Below are 14,107 nucleotides of genomic sequence, written 5' to 3'. Positions count from 1 at the left end.
CAGTTGCTTTCTTTTTAAAATTATTTTAAAAAGATATGTTTATTTATTTGAAAGAGCAACACAGAGAGAAGAGACAAGAAGAGAGAAAGATCTTCCATCTGCCAGTTCACTCCCCAACACTGGCTCCAGCAGCCAGGGCTGGGTCAGGCTGAAGGCGCTCCATCTGTTTCTCCTACAAGGATGGCAGTGGCCTACGCCCTTGGGCTATCACTCGCTGCCTTCCAAGGCACATCAGAAGGAAGCTGTATCTGAAACGGAGTAGCCAGGACTTCATCGAGCACTGTGCTATGGGATACCAGTGTCACAACTGACAGCCACAACACTGGCCTCTGCATGTGCAAGTTTTTGTGTGAACATCTGTTTTTCTCTCTCTTGGGCATATACCTAGGAGTGAAATTGCTGGCTTCCATGGTAACTGTATGTTTAGCATTTTGAAAATATGCCCAACTCTTTCGAGCTATTGAATCATTGTATATTCCTACCCATGGAATAGGAGGTGGACATATATTATACATGTCATGTGTTTCGTGAAACATGCATGTGCAGACACCTTGGCATTGTATCTACTCAATTGAAACAATGCTCTTTACAACCAAGCCTCTAGCCCACATGGTAAGAAATATGTTGACAGCTGTATGTTCTAACATTTCATTAAATAGCTTACTGACTGTTAAACATTTGAATTCATTGAGTTAAAACAATTTACAACACAACATTTATTTATTTATTTATAGCTATTACTTTCTTTTTTTAAAATATTTTATTTATTTATTTGAGAGGTAGAGTTACAGACAGTCAGAGGGAGAGACAGAGAGAGAGAGGTCTTCCATCTGTTGGTTCACTCCCCAGATGGCTGCAACAGCCAGAGCTGCACCAATCTGAAGCCAGGAACCAGGTGCTTCTTCCCAGTCTCCCACATGGGTGCAGGGGCCCAAGGACTTGGGCCATCCTCTACTGCTTTCCCAGGCCATAGCAGAGAGCTGGATCAGAAGTGGAGCAGCTGGGACTTGAACTGGTGCCCATATGGGATGTCAGCGCTGCAGGCGGAGGATTAACCTACTGGACCATGGTGCCGGCCCCAACAACACATCTTTTAAACGAATCCTTAGAATAATATTTCCAATATGTGTTCCCAAATGCATCCTGACCAACACTTTTTATTGCCTTTTTTTAAAGATTTATTTATTTATTTGAAAGTTGGAGCTACACAGAGAGAGAAGCAGAGGCAGAGAGAGAAAGATCTCCCATCTGCTGGTTCACTCCCCAATTAGCCACAACAGTCAGAGCTGCACCAATCCAAAGTCAGGAGCCAGGAACTTCTTCCGGGTCTCTCACACAGGTACAGGGCCCCAAGGATTTGGACCATCTTCTACTGCTTTCCCAGGCCATAGCAGAGAGCTGGATGGGAAGTGGAGCAGCCGGGACTGGAACCAGTGCCCATATGGGATGCGGGTATTACCTGCTACGCCACAGCGCTGGCCCCATATTGTCTATGTTATTGGTTGTAACCATCCTAGTGGGTGAGAGGTGCCTCTCATTGTGGTTTTGATTTGTATTTCCCTAATGACCAAGGATACTTAACATCTTTTCATGTGTTTGTTGACCATTTGTGCATTCTCTTTGAAGAAATGTCTATTCAAATCCTTTACCAGCTTTAAGCTGTTACTTCTGTTTTGCTATTGTGTTATCTCTGCTTTGTGAGAAGCTATATAACTTTCTTCACATTGTCATCATTATCATTCTTAGTGACATCTTTGGTTCATTTATACTTTTTATTCCTTTTGAAACTCCTATGCATATTAAACAGGTATCAGATCTTCCAAATCAGCTTCCCTGTTTCTGCAGCTTGCTGGTCTCCCCTTGCTTCCTTTCTCCTTACTCTTTTGTGCTACACACTGAAAGGATTTCCAGACTGATCTTTCAGCTCAGTAATTCTCTTTAAGTCAAGACTATTATCTTGCTCAACCTTCTGTTTTTTAAAAATTGAGGCTTGGAGTGGGTAGGTTTTTTCAAGTTGAAGAATTCATGTCTTCAGCTCTAGAAAAATTTCAAGTAGTTCTTTAACTATTTTATTCTCAGCATTTCTATTCTCATGTTTTTAAAAACTCCCGTTTTGGGGAGAAAATATTTGCAAAGTATATACAAGGGTACTTCAGTGTTCAACTTCCATGTTCATGGAAAAATGGAGTTAAAAGATAATATGAATTTTCTATGAACATTTTGAAGACTCCATTAAATCTGATAAGGAGTTAACATTCAGAATAGATAAAGAACTCTGATGACTTAACAACAACAACAAACAACTCAGTCAAAAATTGGGAAAGAACTTGAATAGACATTTTTCCAAAAAAGATAAACAAATGGCCAGCAAATTCATGAAATGATGCTTAATGGTACAGAATTATAGAAATATCCTGAAAAATGGTTGAAATGTAAATTTTCGCATATATATTTTATCAATGAAAAAATGTTTTCTTCATGTATATCATATATATATGATATATAGTATATATATATATATATCATACACACACACACACACATACATACGCTTACCTTTTCTATTGCAAAAGCAATGTGGAAATTGTTGAAATCCAAATGTAGTTAGTTGTTTCAGTCCCAACTAACTAAATAAATAAGAAAAGGGTTCTTATTCTTACATATGAGTGCCTAATAGTATCACAAGAGAATGTCAGAATCATAGGCTTGTATAGAGGCCACCAAACCTTATACAAAAAGTACTTTTACAAGGGCAACTGTTTATCCTCAGATTAATTTCACCCTATTAATAATCATTGTGTTCAGATATTATTGTTGCAAAATATCTGATGCAACCCCTCCTTGTTTTTGCCTTTAAAAACTTTCCCTTGCCTCAACCTCTTTGAATATACCCATAGTTTACTATGCATGTGTATTTCCATTGCAATTCTCTGTCCTTCCCAAATAAATATCAGTGTTCTTGAGAGAATCTCCCTACCTGGTTGTTGTTTGTGTTTATTTTAGTTGACACTACAAATTAATGTTTGTTTGTTTTTTTCAAAATTTCCAATTTTTGTCCCTTTATGTTTAATTTTGGCAAACTCCTGCTGTCAGCAGTCTAGTACATCGGTTTTTTCCTCAGTTGCGAGCATACTCCGTAACAGACAATGGTCTGATTTAGAATTTAATTTCAGCTTTAATGTCATTTCATGTCATTTACATTTGATTGGTCAGAACTAGGTCACATGCTCACCTCCTAATTGATCACTGGAAAAGGAGGGGGGAGTGTGTTAGCCAACCAACCATAAGTTGTCTCCTGGGTCTGTGCACTGGCCCGTCTGCACCAGACTAAAGGGTCTCTGATGCTGCTTGAGTCAAATGGGAAGGGGGGAATAGAGGAGCTACCTTTCCTTGGTTCTGCGGTCTCGCCCCACTGACCTTCCCCTTCCTTTGCCTGTGCAGTTCACCGGCATTCTCCAGACCTGGGAGCCCTCTCTTCTCGGCCGACATTCTCATTCCTCAGGTCTCAGCTCAGGTGCTGCTCTCCAGGGAGGAAGCCCCTCCTGAGTTTTATGCACTCTTAGGACCCTGCATTTCTTGGTCTATTGTAATAAAGCCCAAATATGTAATTGTGTTATGTATAGATTAACTTCCATCCTCTCCACAGACCCGAGATTGGAACTGTGACATTTCCATTTCCATTTCCATCTCAAGTATCTAGTGCTCAGAAAATAATCATTCTGTAAGTGAATGATTGTGTTTCTGACCCCCAACATCACCCACACCTCTCTAGCTGATGTTGTGTAAACACAGAAGTCATTGTTAAGTGTTGTTCGGAGCCTTAAATAATGAAAAAATTTAACAGGATGGTCTTAGATTGTTCCCACAATAACCTCCATTTTGCTTAAATGAGAGCTCATTTTATGCTTGGAGAAATTTGTAAGTTTCAGTTCAGGATACTACAAGTAAGCAATTTATAATGACACATAATCTTAATTCTTTTTCAAATCTTGAATAACTATGACACATGTGTGGGGGTAAAAAGTCCAGACTAACACGATTAGGAGACCCCTGCTTGAAGATGGACCAGACTGACTGCTCAAGAAACTGATGTCTTTCACTAACCTGCCCAGCTCATAGAGCTCACAGGTGAGCCTGTGTCCTGGTTTGTTGGGGAATTAAATCTTAAAATTAGAGGAGATCTTAAAAGTATTCTCTTAGACAGTGGGCAAACTTCTGGGCCAAGATTCTATTGGGAAATGTTAGAAGTAATATTTTCTTTTTTTTTATTTTTTATTTTTATTTTTTGACAGGCAGAGTGGATAGTGAGAGAGAGAGACAGAGAGAAAGGTCTTCCTTTGCCGTTGGTTCCCCCTACAATGGCCGCCACGGCTGGCGCACTGCGCTGATCCGATGGCAGGAGCCAGGTGCTTCTCCTGGTCTTCTATGGGGTGCAGGGCCCAAGCACTTGGGCCATCCTCCACTGCACTCCTGGGCCACAGCAGAGAGCTGGCCTGGCGGGACAGAATCCGGTGCCCCGACCGGGACTAGAACCCGGTGTGCCGGCGCTGCAAGGCGGGGGATTAGCCTAGTGAGCCGCGACGCCGGCTAGAAGTAATATTTTCATACATTATTACAAAGAAAGTGGAAACATCATTCTATGTCATAGTTTGTTCTTAATTCCTCCTACACTTCTTTTTTTTTTTTTTAAAGATTTATTTATTTATTTGAAAGTCAGAGTTACACAGAGAGAGGAAAGGCGGGGTTGGGGGGTGGAGAGAGAGAGAGAGGTCCTCCATCTGATGGTTCATTCCCCAATTGGCCGCCACAGCTGGAGCTGCACTAATCTGAAGCCAGGAACCAGGAGCTTCTTCTGGTTCTCCCACGTGGGAGCAGGGGCCCAAGGACTTGGACCATCTTCCACTGCTTCCCCAGGCCATAGCAGAGAGAGATGGATCAGAAGTGGAGCAACCAGGTCTCGAACCAGTGCCCATATGGGATGCCAGCGCCTCAGGCCAGGGTGTTAACCTGCTGCACCACAATGCCAGCCTCTCTCCTACACTTTGGACTTGTGTGACCTTGGGCAAGTTGCTTAACTTGTCTGGCCTCAGTTTCCCCAATTGTCAAGTAGGCCTAAGATTGTTGTGAGGACTGGGGGAGTTAGTACCAAGTGAGGACAGTGGCTGGCCCCTGGTCACTGCTGTCGCCCTGCTGGTTATTATTCCCATGTCCAGCACAGCAGCAGGTCTCTAAGGGTGTGGGTGTTCGAGGTTTGAACCCAGACCCTACCACTTAACTAAGACCTTTGGTCAATTAGTTAACCTCTGTTGGAGGGGCACCAATACCCACCTGATGAAATGAGGATTAAATGAAGTCGAGGTGTGGCTGGAAACACCTGACATACTGCCTTGCTCTCCCACACAGCTCCGGAATTATCTCCACCACCAAGAAGCTATCGTCCACCCACACTGGCCAGGACCCCTGGGAGTGTTGGGCAGGAAGGACATGTAGAGGCCATTGAGTTCAAGTTCAATATTTTTTTTTTAGAGGAAACAAGCTAGGGCTTGAGGAAGAGCCAGCTAGTTAGAGATAGGGAGAGCAAAACCCATATTGTTAAAATAAAATAATCGTATGTCTTCGTGATTCATGGTAACATCTGTACAGTTGGCTCCTCGCATCCATGGCTTCTTCATCCAAAGATTCAACCAAAATATTAAGGAAATATAGTGCATCTGTACTGAACATGTTCAAGTTTTTTTTTTTTATTGTCATTGTTCCCTACACAGTACAGTATACCAACTATTTGTCTAGCATGTACATTATATTACATATTATAAGTAATCTAGACATGATTTAATGTGTATAATTTCTTTTTTTAAAGATTTATTTTATTTATTTATTTGAAAAACAGAGTTACAAAGAGAGGTAGAGACAGAGAGAGAGAGGTCTTCCATCCGATGGTTCACTCCCCAGATGGCCGCAATGGCCAGAGCTGGGATGATCCAAAGCCAGGAGCCAGGAGCTTCTTCTGGTTCTCCCACATGGGAGCAGGGGTCCAAGGACTTGGGCCATCTTCCACTGCTTTCCCAGGCCATAGCAGAGAGCTGGATCGGAAGAGGAGCAGCCAGGACCAGAACTGGCGCCCATATGGGATGCTGGCACTTCAGGCCAGGGCTTTAACCAGCTGCGCCACAGTGCCGGCCCCATAATGTGCATAGTTTCTATAAACACTATACATCTCATATAATAAAATACAGCAAGAATGCATGTAATAGAAAACCCCACTGACTGTTCACTGTTGGTGATGTGTCACTACATAAGGACACAGGGTAGGAAATGTACTGTTTTCGGAAGGGCTAGTCATATGAGAGTACTTGAAAAAATAAAATGAAATTAAAAAATAAATTTATTTTAGTGCAAAAAATCTGAAATCTATGCATATCGTTTGATGCTGTGTATTTTCCATAAACTTTAAAAAAAGATTCATTTATTTATATTTGGAAGTCAGAGGTACAGAAAGAGAAAGTGAGATTTTCCATCAGCTTGTTCACTCCCCAAATGGCCACAATGGCCAGAGCTGGGCCAAGCCAAAGCCAGGAGCCAGGAGCTTCTTCTGGGTCTCCCACCCGGGTACAGGGGCCCAAGTACTTTCCCAGGCACATTAGCAGGGAGTTGGATGGGAGGTGGAACAGCTGGGACTCGAACTGGTACCTATATGGAATGCTTGCATCACAGGTGGCAACTTTACCCACTATGCCACAATGCTGGCCCCTCCCCATGAACTTTTTTTTTAAAGACTTATTTATTCATTTGGAGGTCAGAATTATAGAGAGGCAGAGGCAGAGAGAGAGAAAGGTCCTCCAACCACTGGTTCACTCCCCAGATGGCCACAAAGGCCGGAACTGTACCTATCTGAAGCCAGCAACTTTTTCCTGGTCTCCCACGCGGATGCAGGGGCCCAAGGACTTGGGCCATCCCACACTGCTTTCCCAGGCCATTGCAGAGAGCTGGATCAGAAGTGGAGCAGCTGGGGCTCGAACTGGTGCCCATATGGAATGCCGACACCGGACCAGGACTCTAACCCACTGCATCACAGCACCGGCCCCTCCATGAGCTTTTTAAGGACCCCCTTCTTATGCATAGATTTCAAAAGATTTTTTTTTTCACCAAAATAAATTTATCTTCTAATTCCATTTTCCATCAACTTTTGGAAATATCTTTGGACAGCCACTTCTGTTTTCAACTCTTATGGCCATACCAGATGCAATAGTGGTGTCATAGGTTAAGCTCTTGCCTGCAAAGCCAGCATTCCATTTGGCTACCAGTTCAAGTCTCAGCTGCTCCACTTCCCACCCAGCTCCCTGCTAATGTACCTGGGAAAGCAGCAGAAGATGACTCAAATGCTTGGGTCCGTGCACCTATGTGGGAGATCTGGATAAAATTCCTGGCCCCGGGCTTTGGCCTGGTCCAGCTCTTGCCATTGCAACCATCTGGGGAGTTTACCAGTGGATAGAAGACCTTTCTCTCTCTCTCTAACTCTGCCCTTCAAATAAATAAAATAAATCTTAAAAAAAAAAAAAAAGAAAGGACTAGGTCCTAGGGTTTAGATGAAAGTAAAATTCATCGTGAAGGTGAACTCAGTGGGAAGCAAGGCGGGTGCAGGAGTGTTGGGAAGATGGATTTAAACCTTACAGCCCATCTTCATCACTGAACTTGGCTCGTCTTCAAAATCCATGCACCTTGTGTCCTCTTCAACAAACAGAGACAGTGGCAGAACTCGGCCCTCAGGACACTGTGGGGGAATACATGACCTGGTCCCTCCTAAGTTCTTAGGACCCTGCCTGGCACATGGCCAATGTTCACTAGGCCTTTGCTATTATTGTTATGCTGAGGAAAAAATCTAAATGTTTTAAAATGAAACATTTATATAGAAAAATCCCCAGACACTTTTTACTTTTGTTTTGCTTCCTGTTTTATGTGATTTCCAATAGAGCTATAATTGTTTTCATCTTTGTGTCCCTATCATGTTTTGAATGTGGAACTTTTACACACTTCTCTCAAATAACTTCTCTTAACAACCTCAACAATGGCACTAAAGAATAACTTTACAGTGTTTGTAGGGTTTCAGACAAGAAGCAGAACTATGGAAAACATGGAATTGAAAGTTAAGATGATTCAGGTACAAAAATATTAAAATTCATGCATCTGAGCAATCTTCAAATAGTTCATAAAATGCAAATTATGAAAAAATGCATATATGTCAAATCTTTTTGCATTAAAGTAAACTTATTTTTTAAAAGATTTATTCATTTATTTATTTGAAAAACACAGTGAGAAAGAGAGAGAAAGAAAGGATAAACAGAGATCTTCTGTCAACTGGTTTAATCCCCAAATGCCCACAACAACCAGAGCTGGACCAGGCTAAAGCCAGAATCCTGGTACTCAGTCTGGGCCTCCCTCGTGTGATCCACACACTTGGACCATCATCTTCCACCTGCCAGGTACATTAACAGGAAGCTGGATCAGATGGGACTGATCCCACTCCAGATGGGAGGCAGGGGTCCCAAGTGATGACTTAATCCACTGTACCACAATGGCTGCCCCTAAATTTACCTTTCAATCTTGTTTTCCAAAGGAAATCTATATCTATGTATATCTATCTCTAACCATCTCAATATTCTATTTATGCTCCACTGTGAGTAACTTCAGAGTAATGAAATAGCCCAAAAAAAGGAGGTTTTTGCTTTAGCATCTTTTTCCTTCTATATCTATCTATATCTATCTCTAACCATCTCAATATTCTATTTATGCTCCACTGTGAGTAACTTCAGGGTAATGAAATAGCCCAAAAAAAAGGAGGTTTTTGCTTTAGCATCTTTTTCCTTCTATATCTATCTATATCTATTTCTAACCATCTCAATATTCTATTTATGCTCCACTGTGAGTAACTTCAGGGTAATGAAATAGCCCAAAAAAAGGAGGTTTTTGCTTTAGCATCTTTTTCCTTCTCTCCCTTTCCTCTTACTTCTTTTTCCTTTTCCATCTACTGCATTTCTTTGTTAGATGGATACTCTGTGGCATAAAATAGTTGACTCAATTCTCCCTGTTAGGTTACTGAGGATCAGCTTGGGTTCCAGGTATGGTGTGAGTATGGAGGATCAAAGAACTGAAGTTGGGTTCTCAAAGAAGACTCCCTTTTTGGAGAGAGCCAGATTGGGAGTGGAGGCTACAGAACAGGGAAGAACCAAAGTTATTCAAGCCCAATTAGATGGATCTAGCCTCAAGCCTTAGTGTTAATGCCCTTCGCACATTAAAAACAAAGAAATAAACAAAAACCTCTGTGCTGTTTTGGTTTTATCATCTGTACTATGGGGACGGAGAATCAGGAAGATAAAATAATTTAACAAATAGGAAGCCCCCAGCAGCACCATCATAGATAGCATTAACTGGCAGTTGCTTCAGCTTGTTGGGGACAGAAGGGCTGGAATTCCTTACTAGACTGCCAGAGGATGAGTCCAGACCAGTTCAGGGAGCACCTCCCTCCTGGTGACCCAACGAGATCTCCAGCTGGGATGGGATCAGGCATGCCTGCAATGGCTTCATCCGAGTTATCTAGGATGAAGAAAACCTTCACACCCAGCCTGAACAAAACATCCAATCCACCAGCGATAAGACAAAGGGAACCCAGGACCTGCTTTGATTTCACTTCTGCTCTTGCTCCCCCATGACAGCCAGCCAGTGTGTAAAGAAAGAAGTTTTGCACCTGGGCATGACCCATCTTGATGCAATGAATGAATGTGTTCCATTGTTGAATCGTTAGGATCCAACCACCCCTGTGTGCCTGGTGCTCACTCCCTCAGGACCTGAGATGAGTCATTCTACTTTTCTTGGCCCAGCTTTCAGTTCAGGACCCAGAGAAGGGTTCACCGAACGCTCACCAAGACTCCCCACCACTCACTCACCTCTGTGGCCTTGGTCTCTGTGAGTGAGCTTCAGAACTGGCTGAAATGAACTGGATCTACCTGCTAGATGATATAGTCGGTCAAATGTGTGGTAGGCAGAGGGCACTAGCACAGCCCGTAACGGGATGCCATGTCGGTGGTCTGGTAGATTCGAGCTCACAGAGGGCTCTAAGAAGATGTTGGGGGACCATGGATGAGCGAAGGGGAGCCCACACCTCATCAGCGCTTAATCTGCAGCTGCACACACTTGGTGCAGCCCCTCCCAGACAGAGCCCTAAAATCCTCACTTCACCCAGCACTTGGATGAGTTGGATTTGAGTAGATTGTTAACATAAAACTCTATTAGAGCTTTGTGTCTGAGACATTCAGCACTCAAAATTACTGGGTTTTTGTGTCAGAGACTGGAGAAAATGAGTGACTACTTCGCCATTGGACATAGGCGAATGCTCAAGCATGTTGTAATTTTCTTGGTCCTGAACCCAGACGGTATCTGGTTTGGGTGGGAATCGGGGGAGGAACCCAGGAGAGAGGGAGTGCCGTAACATACTGTCCCAAATACCTTGATTAGATCCAAGTGACAGGCTTGGGAGGAAAGGCATCAGGGATCCACAAGGAGAAGGACGAGTTTGACAACATCGCCATCTTCTTTGCTGGGTTTCCCAATAGCAAGCTTGCACAAGAGCACCTAGCAGCTCCCTCATTATAACTCCGTGTTCCCTTTTCATCCTTGTGATTAGACATGGATCTAAACTCTGGAGCTGAATGTCTATGGACAGCAGGTAGTTTTCCCCAATCCAAAGCATTGCTGTGCACACGTGAGCTCCTAAACTGCCCCAAATTCCTGAGGGAGTGAGCAAGTGATTAGAAATGTGCTGACTAAAGAAAGCACCTGACACACTTCCTCACTCTCTATCAGGAAAATCAGCAGTGCAATTACTACAAGATTAGTCACAGGTGTGATTGTTCAGGTCCTGGCTCCTATGGTTATTATTTTATTTTATAACTTTATTGCATACATATGCATTATAAAAGAACTCAAAGAATAATTAAGGTCATAGACTTAAATACAAAAGACCTTTTGTACCCACACATCATTCTCACTCTCCTTCTTAACAGAGGTAAACATCTGTAATTTGGTGGGTATATTCTATAATCTTTTTCAAAGCACTTAATTCATTCTTATGAATACATTCACACAATCTTTTATAAAAGCTTTATCTTTATCTTACCAGGATTTTACATTTATTCATTCATTCATTCATTCAAAAATATGTGCTGTGAGGAAGGTACAATGATGAGAAAGACCAGACCTGGTCCTCCCAGAACCAGCTGGAGCAGGAGACAGACAGATCACAAATCCCACAGGTGCACGTAGGTCTTCAGCCCTGGCAGATGCTGCTCAAGAACAGAGGGAGTACTGCAGAGACTGGAACAGTGGAACCACAGGCCTTGAGAGGAGACAAGAGCGAGTGGGGCGGAGGGTACAAGACAAGGAGAGGCAGAAATCTGCTGTGGCTTCCTTTTCAAAGGTTAAAATGTCTTGAAGACATTTCCCCATCAACATCTACATTGAAGAGCATCTGGGTAGCTTCCTTTTCTCAGACAAAATCTGCACGTGGGGATTTTGCAAGAAATGAGTCAGACTGGGAAATCAGACAAATGCATGCATTGAGACACACACACACACACACACAGAGCCCAGCAGGTCCTGTAGGGTGATGCTGGATGGAGGCAGGGAGTGCTTTCATTCATTCGGTATATGCAGTATTTATTAAGCCCCTACTGCACGCATTGTTTTACCACCTGAGCATTCAGCAGTAAAGAAAGCAGCTGAGCTTCCTGCCTCCTGGACGTGAGGTTTCGGAAGCAGGAGACAATCAGCCAAGGAATCAGGATTCATGGCCAGAGAAACTACAGTCTGAACAAGCAGTGCTGGAGTTCATTGCTATTCCCAGACTTCCTGAATATATATATTTTTTGGCAACCTAAATCTAGGCTAAGGAAAGAGGTATATGGATGTACTGACCATAGGGAGTGGGAAAAAAAAAACCACAAAATTTAAGCAAGAAATTCTGGATGAGGTCATTGCTATGGGCTGCAATGTGTCCCTCAAAATTCCTACGTTGAGGTCCTCCTAACCTCCAGTATGGAGGAATGTGACAATAATTAGAGACAGGACCTTCAAAGGGCTGATTAAATTAAGATAAGGTCATCAGGGTGAGGCACTAATCCAATACTTTCAGTGTCCTAAGGAGAAGACGGAACTTGCAGGTGGGAACTGTGGTTCACAGTGATGTATCATATTCTGTGTAAAAGGCTGGGGACGGAGCTGCCAAGGCTCCCAACACAAGGAAAAGGTAAGGAAGGAGATGGAAAGGCTGCTTGCCTGATTTGATTGGTTTACATTGGTGCAGATGCGTTGCAATATTGCACCACACCTCATAAAATATGTACTTATTACAAGGTAATCAGAACTTCAACGAATAAAACAATTTAAGAAAAAATGGAAAAAGAGCTTTTTCTCCTTTCCCCTGCCATCGTCACGTCTTCCTTCTCCCAAGACCTTCAGAATCGAGATATTCCTGGCCAAAAAACCACAAACAAAACTGCCCATTCCCCAGAGGATTCGGATGAGCCCTGGTCATTGAATCAGGTGTAACGCCAAGAGGAGACACTGGAGAAGAACCAAGCTGGGTCCATGTGAGACCTTTTAAAAGCAGACATTTAGGCATGCCTATGTGTCCCTGTGAGGACACAAGGAGTAGACACTTTCCACCAGCCAGGGAGAGAGGCTGCAGAGAAAACAACCTGCTGACAATTCCACCTGCGGCTTCCAGCCTCCCGGGTTGTGAGGGATGCGGTTCTGTTGCTGAAGCCGCTCTGCCTGGGGCTGTCTGTGAGCAAAGGAACACAGGCAGCAAAGCCGAGTTTCCCCCACACTGTAGTAGGGTGGGGTGGGAGCCTCAGGATGGGGTCAGCATCCCCGTAAGAAGACACAGCCTAGTACAGTAGACTTTAGCCTAGTAGTTCAGACACCTGCCTCCCACGTCAGAATGCCTGCAGAGACACCCGCCTCTGCCTTCTGACTCCATCGTTCTGCTGATGCAGACCCTAGAGGCGCAGGCGATGGGCTGTGTTTTGGGAAGTAGTACTGTGTCGACGTGAGATTCCTAGGGTTTATCCTTTTTCTGTGAATCCACAGATGTCCTTGTTCTCAAGTATGTAGGAAAGGACGAGGCACAGCGTCTGAAATTTACTCTCCAATTGTTTTGGGGAAAAAAGAATGGGGAAGAGAATGATAAAATAATCAGGGCGACATTCAGGAGCTCTTCGTACTATTCTTGTACTTTTCCACAAATTTGAAAATAGATCAAAAACAAAAGTTACTAGAAGGAAATATCTCAACAAAAGAAAACTCACAAAAACTTGTTAAAAATCCTTGTCTTTTATATATATATAAATGTATGTTTAACACGTAGTTTAGCATGTAGTCTAATATGTAGGGTCTAATATGTAATATGCAGTATTATATATATATCCTACTTTCTTGGAATGTATACATGTAAAGAAAATTGAACTCCATGATAAGAGGGGTCTTTAAAAATTCATAGGAGGGGCTGGCGCTGTGGCATAGCCGGTTGGGCCTCCACCTACAGTGCTGACATCCCATATGGGTGCCGGTTGGAGTCCCGGCTGCTCCACTTCCAATCTATCTCCCTGCTGGCATGCCTAGGAAAGCAGTGGAGGATGGCCCCAGTCCTTGGGCTTCTGTGTCCACACTAGGACCCAGATGAGGCTCCCCAGTCTGGAGATGAAATATCTCTCTGACTCTCCCTCTCACTCTCTCTCTCTCTCTCTGTAACTCTGCCTTTCAAATAAATAATCTTCTTAAAAAATTCATAGGAAATGTATATGATGAACATACTATACATGGATTTGAAAAGCCTTTCACCAAAATAAGCTTAAAAAGATTTAATTTATTTATTTTTTATTTGAAAGGCAGAATGAGAGAAAGGGAAAGAAACACACACACATGACAGCAAGGGAGAGAGAGCGAGCGAGAGTGAGAGTGAGCGCGAGAGAGGTCATTCATCCTTTCATTCATTCCCCAAATGCCTGAAATAGCCAGGGCTGGGCCAGGCTGAAGCCAAAGAGCCAGGAACTCC

Source organism: Lepus europaeus, chromosome 12 (assembly GCF_033115175.1).
Source record: "Lepus europaeus isolate LE1 chromosome 12, mLepTim1.pri, whole genome shotgun sequence".
NCBI classification, from domain to species: Eukaryota; Metazoa; Chordata; class Mammalia; order Lagomorpha; family Leporidae; genus Lepus; species Lepus europaeus.
The sequence above is the reverse complement of the archived record's forward strand: the minus strand, read 5'-3'. Positions refer to the sequence as shown.